The sequence below is a fragment of the Lathamus discolor genome, unplaced genomic scaffold (assembly GCF_037157495.1).
Source record: "Lathamus discolor isolate bLatDis1 unplaced genomic scaffold, bLatDis1.hap1 Scaffold_66, whole genome shotgun sequence".
NCBI classification, from domain to species: domain Eukaryota; kingdom Metazoa; phylum Chordata; class Aves; order Psittaciformes; family Psittacidae; genus Lathamus; species Lathamus discolor.
In genome coordinates this window covers 37501-46565 of record NW_027069383.1, presented here as the reverse complement: position 1 = coordinate 46565, position 9065 = coordinate 37501, and positions in this window count along the sequence as shown.

The following is a 9065-nucleotide window of genomic DNA, read 5'->3' as shown; positions in this document are numbered from 1 at the left end:
TGCCCAACTTTACTTTTTGCTGCAGTGCTCACCTTACTTAGGTCTGCAGTGCCCAACTTACTTAGGACTGCAGTGTCAAGCTAACTTAAGGTTGCAGTGCCCAACTTCCCGAGGGCTTCAGTGCCCACCTTACTTAGGGCTGCAGTGCCCAACTTTACTTTTTGCTGCAGTGCTCACCTTACTTAGGTCTGCAGTGCTCACCTTACTTAGGTCTGCAGTGCCCAACTTACTTAGGACTGCAGTGTCAAGCTAACTTACAGTTGCAGTGCCCAACTTCCCAAGGGCTTCAGTGCCCACCTTACTTAGGGATGCAGTGCACACCTTACTTAGTTTTACAGTGTCCAACTTTTTTAGGGTTGCAGTGCCCACCATACTTAGGGCTGCAGTGCCCAACTATACATAGGGCTGCCATGACCACCATACTTCTGGCTGCACAGCCCACCTTATGCAGGGCTGAAGTGCCCAACTTTACTTAGGGCTGCAGTGCCCAACTTATGGCTGCATTGCTCACCTTACTTAGGTCTGCAGTGCCTTTCTTAGGACTGCAGTGTCAAGCCACCTTAAGGCTGCAGTGCCCAACTTATTTAGGGCTGTAGTGCCCACCTTACTTGGTTTTACAGTGCCCAACTTACTTAGGGCTGCTGTGCCCAACTTTACTTAGGGCTGCAGTGCCCAACTCACTTAGGGCTGCAGTGCCCACCATACTTCGTTTTACAGTGCCCAACTTCCTTAGGTCTGCAGTGCTCACATAGGTCTGCAGTGCCCAACTTACAAGGACTGCACTGCCGAGCCAACTTACGGCTACTGTGCCCAACTTACTTAGGGCTTCAGTGCCCACCTTACTTGGTTTTACAGTGCCCACCTTACTTAGGGCTGCAGTGCCCAAATTTATTTAGGGCTGCAGTGCCCAACTTTCTTAGGTCTGCAGTGCTCACCTTACTTAGGTCTCCAGTGCCCAACTTACTTAGGACTGCAGTGCCGTGCCACCTTACGGCTGCAGTGCCCAACTTACTTAGGGCTTCAGTGCCCACCTTACTTGGTTTTACAGTCCCCTACTTAGGGCTGCAGTGCCCAACTTTACTTTTTCCTGCAGTGCTCACCTTACTTAGGTCTGCAGTGCTCACCTTACTTAGGTCTGCAGTGCCCAACTTACTTAGGACTGCAGTGTCTAGCTAACTTACGGTTGCAGTGCCCAACTTCCCGAGGGCTTCAGTGCCCACCTTACTTAGGGATGCAGTGCCCACCCTACTTGGTTTTACAGTGTCAAACTTAGGGCTGCAGTGCCCAACTTACTTAGGGCTTCAGTGCTCACTTTACTTGGTTTTACAGTGCCCACCTTACTTAGGGCTGCACTGCCCACCTTACTCGGTTTTACAGTCCCCTACTTACTTAGGACTGCAGTGAACAACTTTCTTACGTCTGCAGTGCTCACCTTACTTAGGTCTGCAGTGCCCAACTTACTTAGGACTGCAGTGTCAAGCTAACTTACGGTTGCAGTGCCCAACTTGCCGAGGGCTTCAGTGCCCACCTTACTTAGGGATGCAGTGCCCACCTTACTTGGTTTTACAGTGTCAAACTTACTTAGGGCTGCAGTGCACAACTTTACTTAGGGCTGCAGTGCCCAACTTACTTGGTTTTACAGTGTCCAACTTTCTTAGGTCTGCAGTGCCCACCATACTTAAGTCTGCAGTGCCCACCTTACTTAGGGCTGCAGTGCCCAACTATACATAGGGCTGCCATGACCACCATACTTCTGGCTGCACAGCCCACCTTATGCAGGGCTGCAGTGCCCAACTTTACTTAGGGCTGCAGTGCCCAACTTATGGCTGCATTGCTCACCTTACTTAAGTCTGCAGTGCCGAACTTTCTTACGACTGCAGTGTCAAGCCACCTTAAGGCTGCTGTGCCCACCTTACTTAGGGCTGCAGCGCCCAACTATACATTGGGCTGCCGTGACCACCATACTTCTGGCTGCACAGCCCACCTTATGCAGGGCTTCAGTGCCCACTTTTCTTAGGGCTGCAGTGCCCACCTTACTTGGTTTTACAGTGCCCAACTTACTTAGGGCTGCAGTGCCCAACTTTCTTAGGGCTGCAGTGCCCAACTTACTAGGACTGCAGTGCCGAGCCAATTTACGGCTACTGTGCCCAGCTTAGGGCTTCAGTGCCCACCTTACTTGGTTTTACAGTGCCCACCTTATGCAGGGCTGCAGTGCCCAACTTTATTTAGGGCTGCAGTCCCCAACTTTCTTAGGTCTCCAGTGCCCAACTTACTTAGGACTGCAGTGCCGAGCCAGCTTACGGCTGCAGTCCCCTACTTACTTAGGACTGCAGTGCCCAACTTTACTTTTTGCTGCAGTGCTCACCTTACTTAGGTCTGCAGTGCTCACCTTACTTGGTTTTACAGTGTCCAACTTTGTTAGGTCTGCTGTGCCCAACTTTACTTAGGGCTGCAGTGCCCAACTCACTTAGGTCTGCAGTGCTCACCATACTTCGTTTTACAGTGCCCAACTTACTTAGGTCTGCAGTGCCCAACTTACTAGGACTGCAGTGCCGAGCCAACTTACGGCTACTGTGCCCAACTTACTTAGGGCTTCAGTGCCCACCTTACTTGGTTTTACAGTGCCCACCTTACTTAGGGCTGCAGTGCATAACTTTATTTAGGGCTGCAGTGCTCACCTTACTTAGGTCTCCAGTGCCCAACTTACTTAGGACTGCAGTGCAGAGCCAGCTTACGGCTGCAGTGCCCAACTTACTTAGGGCTTCAGTGCCCACCTTACTTAGGGATGCAGTGCCCACCTTACTTGGTTTTACAGTGTCAAACTTACTTAGGGCTGCAGTGCACAGCTTTACTTAGGGCTGCAGTGCCCAACTTACTTGGTTTTACAGTGTCCAACTTTCTTAGGTCTGCAGTGCCCACCTTACTTAATTCTGCAGTGCCCAACTTACTAGGACTGCAGTGCCGAGCCAACTTACTGCTGCAGTGCCCAACTTACTTAGGGCTTCAGTGCCCACCTTACTTGGTTTTACAGTCCCCTACTTAGGGCTGCAGTGAACAACTTTCTTAGGTCTGCAGTGCTCACCTTACTTAGGTCTGCAGTGCCCAACTTACTTAGGACTGCAGTGTCAAGCTAACTTACAGTTGCATTGCCCAACTTCCCAAGGGCTTCAGTGCCAACCTTACTTAGGGATGCAGTGCCCACCTTACCTGGTTTTACGGTGTCCAACTTTCTTAGGTCTGCAGTGCCCACCATACTTAGGGTTGCAGTGCCCACCATACTTAAGGCTGCAGTGCCCAACTATACATAGGGCTGCCATGACCACCATACTTCTGGCTGCACAGCCCACCTTATGCAGGGCTGAAGTGCCCAACTTTACTTAGGGCTGCAGTGCCCACCTTACTTAGGTCTGCAGTGCTCACCTTACTTAGGTCTGCAGTGCCCAACTTACTTATAACTGCAGTGCCGAGCCGCCTTACTGCTGCTGTGCCCATCTTACTTAGGGCTTCAGTGCCCACCTTACGTAGGGCTGCAGTGCCGAGCCAACTCACGGCTGCAGTGCCCAACTATACATAGGGCTGCCGTGCCCACCATACTTAGTTTGCAACTTAGGGCTGCAGTGCCCAACTTTACAGAATCACAGAATCCCAAGGGTTGGAAGGGACCTAAAAAGATCATCTAGTCCAATCCCCCTGCAAGAGCAGGGTAACCTACAGTACATCACACAGGAACTTGTCCAGGCGGGCCTTGAATATCTCCAGTGTAGGAGACTCCACAACCCCCCTGGGCAACCTGTTCCAGTGCTCTGTCACTCTTACAGTAAAGAAGTTCTTCCTGATGTTAACAGCACTGGTCCCAGCACCGACCCCTGAGGAACTCCACTAGTCACAGACCTCCAGCTAGATTCTGCGCCATTGACCACAACTCTCTGCCTTCTTCCCTTCAACCAGTTCTCGATCCACCTCACTACTTGATCGTCAAGCCCACACTTCCTTAGCTTATCTATGAGGATTCTGTGGGAGACAGTATCAAATGCCTTACTGAAATCAAGAAAAACTACATCTACCGCTCTACCATCATCCCTCCACCTAGTCACTTCCTCATAGAAGGCTATAAGGTTGGTCATACATGACTTCCCCCTCATAAAACCATGTTGGCTGTTCTTAATGACCCCCTCATCCTTGATATGCCTAGTGATGGAGTCAAGAATAAGTTGTTCCATCACCTTTCCAGGGATGGAGGTAAGGCTGACCGGTCTATAATTACCCGGGTCCTCCTTCTTGCCCTTCTTATAGATTGGTGTGACCTTTGCCATCCGCCAATCCTCAGGCACCTCGCCCATTTCCCACGACTTACCAAAGATGATGGAAAGTGGCCTAGCAATGACCTCCGCCAGCTCCCTCAGCACCCGTGGGTGCATTCCATCCGGACCCATCGATTTACAGATGTCCAGTTTGCATAGCTGATCCCTAACCCAATCCTCATCTACCAAAGCAAACTCCTCCTTTGTCCTGACTCCTTCTGGGGCTATAGAAATCCGGGGCCCTCGGCGAGAGTCTGCAGGAGTAAAGACAGAGGCAAAGAAGGCATTCAGCACCTCTGCCTTCTTTATATCCTCTGTCTCCAGGGTACCCACTTCGTTCAGCAGTGGGCCTATATTGCCTCTTGTGTTAGTTTTATTTGCTATGTATTTGAAGAAGCCCTTTCTATTGTCTTTAACCCGACTAGCAAGACTGAGTTCCAAGGAGGCCTTAGCTGTCCTAATTGCCTCCCTACATCCTCTAACAACTGTCCTATATTCCTCCCAAGCGGCCAGCCCCTCCTTCCATAATCCATAGATTCTCCTTTTCCACTTGAGTTTGCCCAGCAGCTCCTTGTTTAACCACGCCGGTCTCCTAGATCCCTTACTTGACTTCCTACTCATTGGGACGCTCCGATCCTGAGCTTGGAAGAAGCGGTCCTTGAATGCTAACCAACTATCTTGAGCCCCTTTACCGCCTAGTACACTTTCCCATGAGACTTCCCTTAGCAGTTGACTGAAGAGGCCAAAGTTGGCCCTTCGGAAATCCAGAACTGTGGCTTTGCTAGGTATTCTATTCCTCCCACACAGGATCCTAAACTCCACCATCTCATGGTCACTGCAGCCAAGGCTGCCATTGACCGTCACCACTTCGACCAAACCCTCCTTGTTGGCGAGTACTAAATCTAGCAGCGCTGCTCTCCTAGTTGGTACGTCCACCATTTGCATTAAGAAATTATCATCAATGCACTCGAGGAACCTCCTAGACTGTGAATGACTGGCTGTGTGAGTCTTCCAGCAAATATCGGGGTAGTTAAAGTCCCCCACGACGACTAAGGCATGTAGTCGCGAGGCTACTTCCAGTTGCCTGTAGAAAGCCTCATCAACTCCTTCGTCCTGATCAGGAGGTCTATAATAGACCCCCACAACTCTATCACCCGTGCCAGTCTGCACGGGTCGGGATGAGCCATTAGGTTCCTTTGTAGACAGAGTAGCCGCAGCCATAAAAACAGCTGGGCTGCCGGAATATATGCAAGGAGCTACCTTAAAGCAGTGTGTTTTGCAGAACGGGAACAGCGCTGTTCGAAATCTTATAGTGACACTGCCAGGGAATTGGAGTGTTGAGGAGTCATTAGAACGAGCCGCGCAAGTCCCTACCGGTAATCAGGCTATGTTAGTGAATGCCATCAAAGAATTAGGAGAGGGATTGAAAGCACAAGCAGAAACATCCCGAAACCAAGTGTTCGCAGCCCTCGCTCCTCTCCGCTCTCCCAGCCAACCAGTACCAGCAAAAGCTCTGAGAGTCCGCTGTTTCCGACGCGGCCAGCAGGGCCACCTCTGGCGAAACTGCCCCGCCGGAGCAGCCTGGTGTCCTCAATGCCAATCTGCTGCACACTGCCCTGCCGCTTGCCGAAGACTACAGGGAAACGGAGGACAGAACGCGAGGGGGACCCGCGTGATGACACAAGTAGCCCCCCACATTGCTTCCCCCCACCCCTGGCCACCCCTGAGCCTCTGCCAGTTGCCGCCGCGTCTGCGAAGACTGAGGACAGAGATGAAGACAGTCTTTTGACCCGGACCCTATTGACCCCAAGAAGGAACCTGTGCGTGCTCATCAGGCTGCTGTTGCTGCTCCTGAAGTTCTGACGCCTGTTAATTCTGATGCTGACCTGGATGATCCTTTTGACATGGAGCCCGTAAAGAAGCCTGATTTATATCCGCCAGATCCTCATGATAAATGGGCAGCTGTAAAGGGAGAAGCGAGATGGGTGTGGGATGCAGATGTATTGTGTGCTTTCCCTGTGATGTATGTGCTGGATCAAGACCCGCGGCGGGAAGGTCTCTCGTATGCCCTTATCAGGGGTATCGGGAGGACTGTGGCGGACCGTGGACTTGGGGTCCCATATACAACTCATTTGATACAGTCTCTCTGTGATACTCATGTACTAGAAGTTGGCAAATATGTCTATGATTCTGTTGATGCTTGGAAACCTTTATAGATATTGCTGGCCACTTCTTCTGACATAGACTGGCCACCTGTGTCAGAATGAGTGTGCATTTTGGTCAGTATAAAAGCCCAAGCCCCATGCGATGTGGGGGAGGCAGAGCCTCTGCAAGGACGCTCGCTAGGGCTGAGCCTGCCACCTCACACTGGGATGATGCTTGTTGGAGCTGGTTTCCTGATAGTCTTCACAGGGTCCTTATGCCACGTTCTGTACGTGGGACTTTATAGTGCGAGTAATGATTGTCTGGATTTTGTGTTTCAAATATTGTAGTTGTGTGAAATGTGCTTGTGGGATCCCATACGCATACGTTTGTGTGTGTGTGTGATGAGGGCAGATGGTGTTCTATGTATTTTTTTTTTGTTGTTATCGTGTTCATGTAAAAGTTTTTTACAGGTAACAGTTTAATATTTCAGGCAACAAAGGGTTAATGCAAAAGTGCAGTTGCTGACAGGTATTGATGGCTGCTGCTGAAGCAGGCAGGCAGCTGTAGCTGCTGCCGAACAGGCCGCTGTTTGTAGCCGTGCAAAGCAGGGTGAACAACTCTTAAAGTTGCAGAACACGGATAGACACATGGACAACAAATGAGCCCAAATGGATGGAGCAATGGCCTCTAAAAAGGAAAAGTCTCGAACAAGCTCATCACCTAATACAGGAACAGTTCCAACAAGGACACCTCCACTTATCCACGAATCCATGGAACACCCCTATTTTTGTAATAAGAAAGAAGTCTGGTAAATACAGGTTACTCCATGATTTGCGTGCTGTCAACGAGCAAATGCAACCAATGGGAGCTTTACAGCCTGGACTCCCAAATCCCAGTATGATCCCAGGTCAATGGGCCTTACTTGTTGTGGACCTGAAGGATTGTTTTTTCACAACTGGACTGCATCCAGATGACATGCAGCGTTTTGCATTTACTTTACCATCTATTAATCGGGAAGCCCCTGCTCAGCGTTATGAGTGGACAGTATTACCGCAAGGAGTGCGGAACTCACCTACCCTTTGTCAACTGTATGTGGATGCAGCCCTTCAACCACTCCGTAGAGCCTGGCCCAGTGTAATTATATACCATTACATGGATGATATTTTATTAGCTCAAAAGGAGCCCTTTACCACCGTACTACTGCAAACTGTAGCAGAAAAACTGAGTGACCGTGGACTGACAATAGCCCCAGAAAAGATTCAACAAACAGCTCCTTGGAAATACCTGGGCTGCACAATCACTGATCATGAAATACAGCCACAAAAACTGACTGTGGCTACACACATTCGAACGCTACGCGATGCCCAGAGACTTCTAGGTGACCTGCAATGGCTCCGCCCGGTTGTCGGGATTCCAAATGAACTGCTTGATGGTCTCCGGCCCCTACTAAAGGGAATGGACCCGGCCTCTACTGTGGAGCTTTCCCCAAAACAAAAGGGACTGCTGCGATCCATCACAGAATTTGTCACCAATCATGTCACTGCACGACGACTACCAGATGTTCCGACAGATCTAACCATTCTAACTGGCCCCAGATTCCTTCTCGGTGCCATTTCCCAGGTGAAAATAAAAACGGGGGAGGGTCGTGGCCAGCCTGGCCGTACAGTATTGGAATGGATCGCCCCCCCGCTGCAGCCACGCCGTACAGTGCAAGAATATATTATTACTCTGGCGGACTTGATAAAAAAGGGCAGACTGCGCGTCCCTGCCATTACGGGGCTACCCCCAAGAGAAATCCAAATTCCCATGAGGCAGAGCGACTTGGATTGGTGTCTGTGCTCCTCTATGGAACTTCAAGCGGCACTATTAGAAAGTGGTTCGTTGATCACTACGCGGCCATTGGAATCGCCCACCCTGGCGTGGATGACTAACCGCCATTGGTTAAAGAAACCCAAGCGGTCGCGTCAGCCCCTTGCAAACGCAATCACGGTGTTTACAGACGCCGGCCAACGATCACGAACAGCAGCGGCGACGTGGAAAGATGGGGCTGCCTGGCGGCACCAGATTTTACAGGCGCAACCCGAGGATACGCTTCAAACCCTGGAGTTGCATGCGGTGGCGTGGGTATTCCTCCAACGGCTTCACCAGATCAACATTATAACAGACTCCCTTTATGTGGCCGGAGTAGCTAATCGTATTGAGGGTGCCGCCATACGTGATTTGAAGAGCCAGATCGGAGCGTTACGCAGTGTTGCACATTCGTAGTCACCAATGGAACGAAGGACTCGGGGAAGGCAGTGCAAGAGCAGACCGCCTCGTCGCAATAATAGAAGCCCCGGTTCCCGCGTTTGACAGGGCCCGACGGGCGCAAATCATCTTCCATCAGAATGCAACGGGCCTCCAACGCAGCTTTGGCGTTTCACTGACCGAAGCGCGAGCCATCGCTCAGGCCTGTCCCGTGCGCAGCTTCCACAATCAGGGGACAGGCCTCAGAACTGGAGTAAATCCCAGAGGACTGCGGTCCAGCGAACTGTGCAAACGGATGGTACTCACGTCCCAGAGTCTGGTCGACTAAAACGCTAATCCTAACCCCCTAGACCGAACCCTAACCCCTAACCT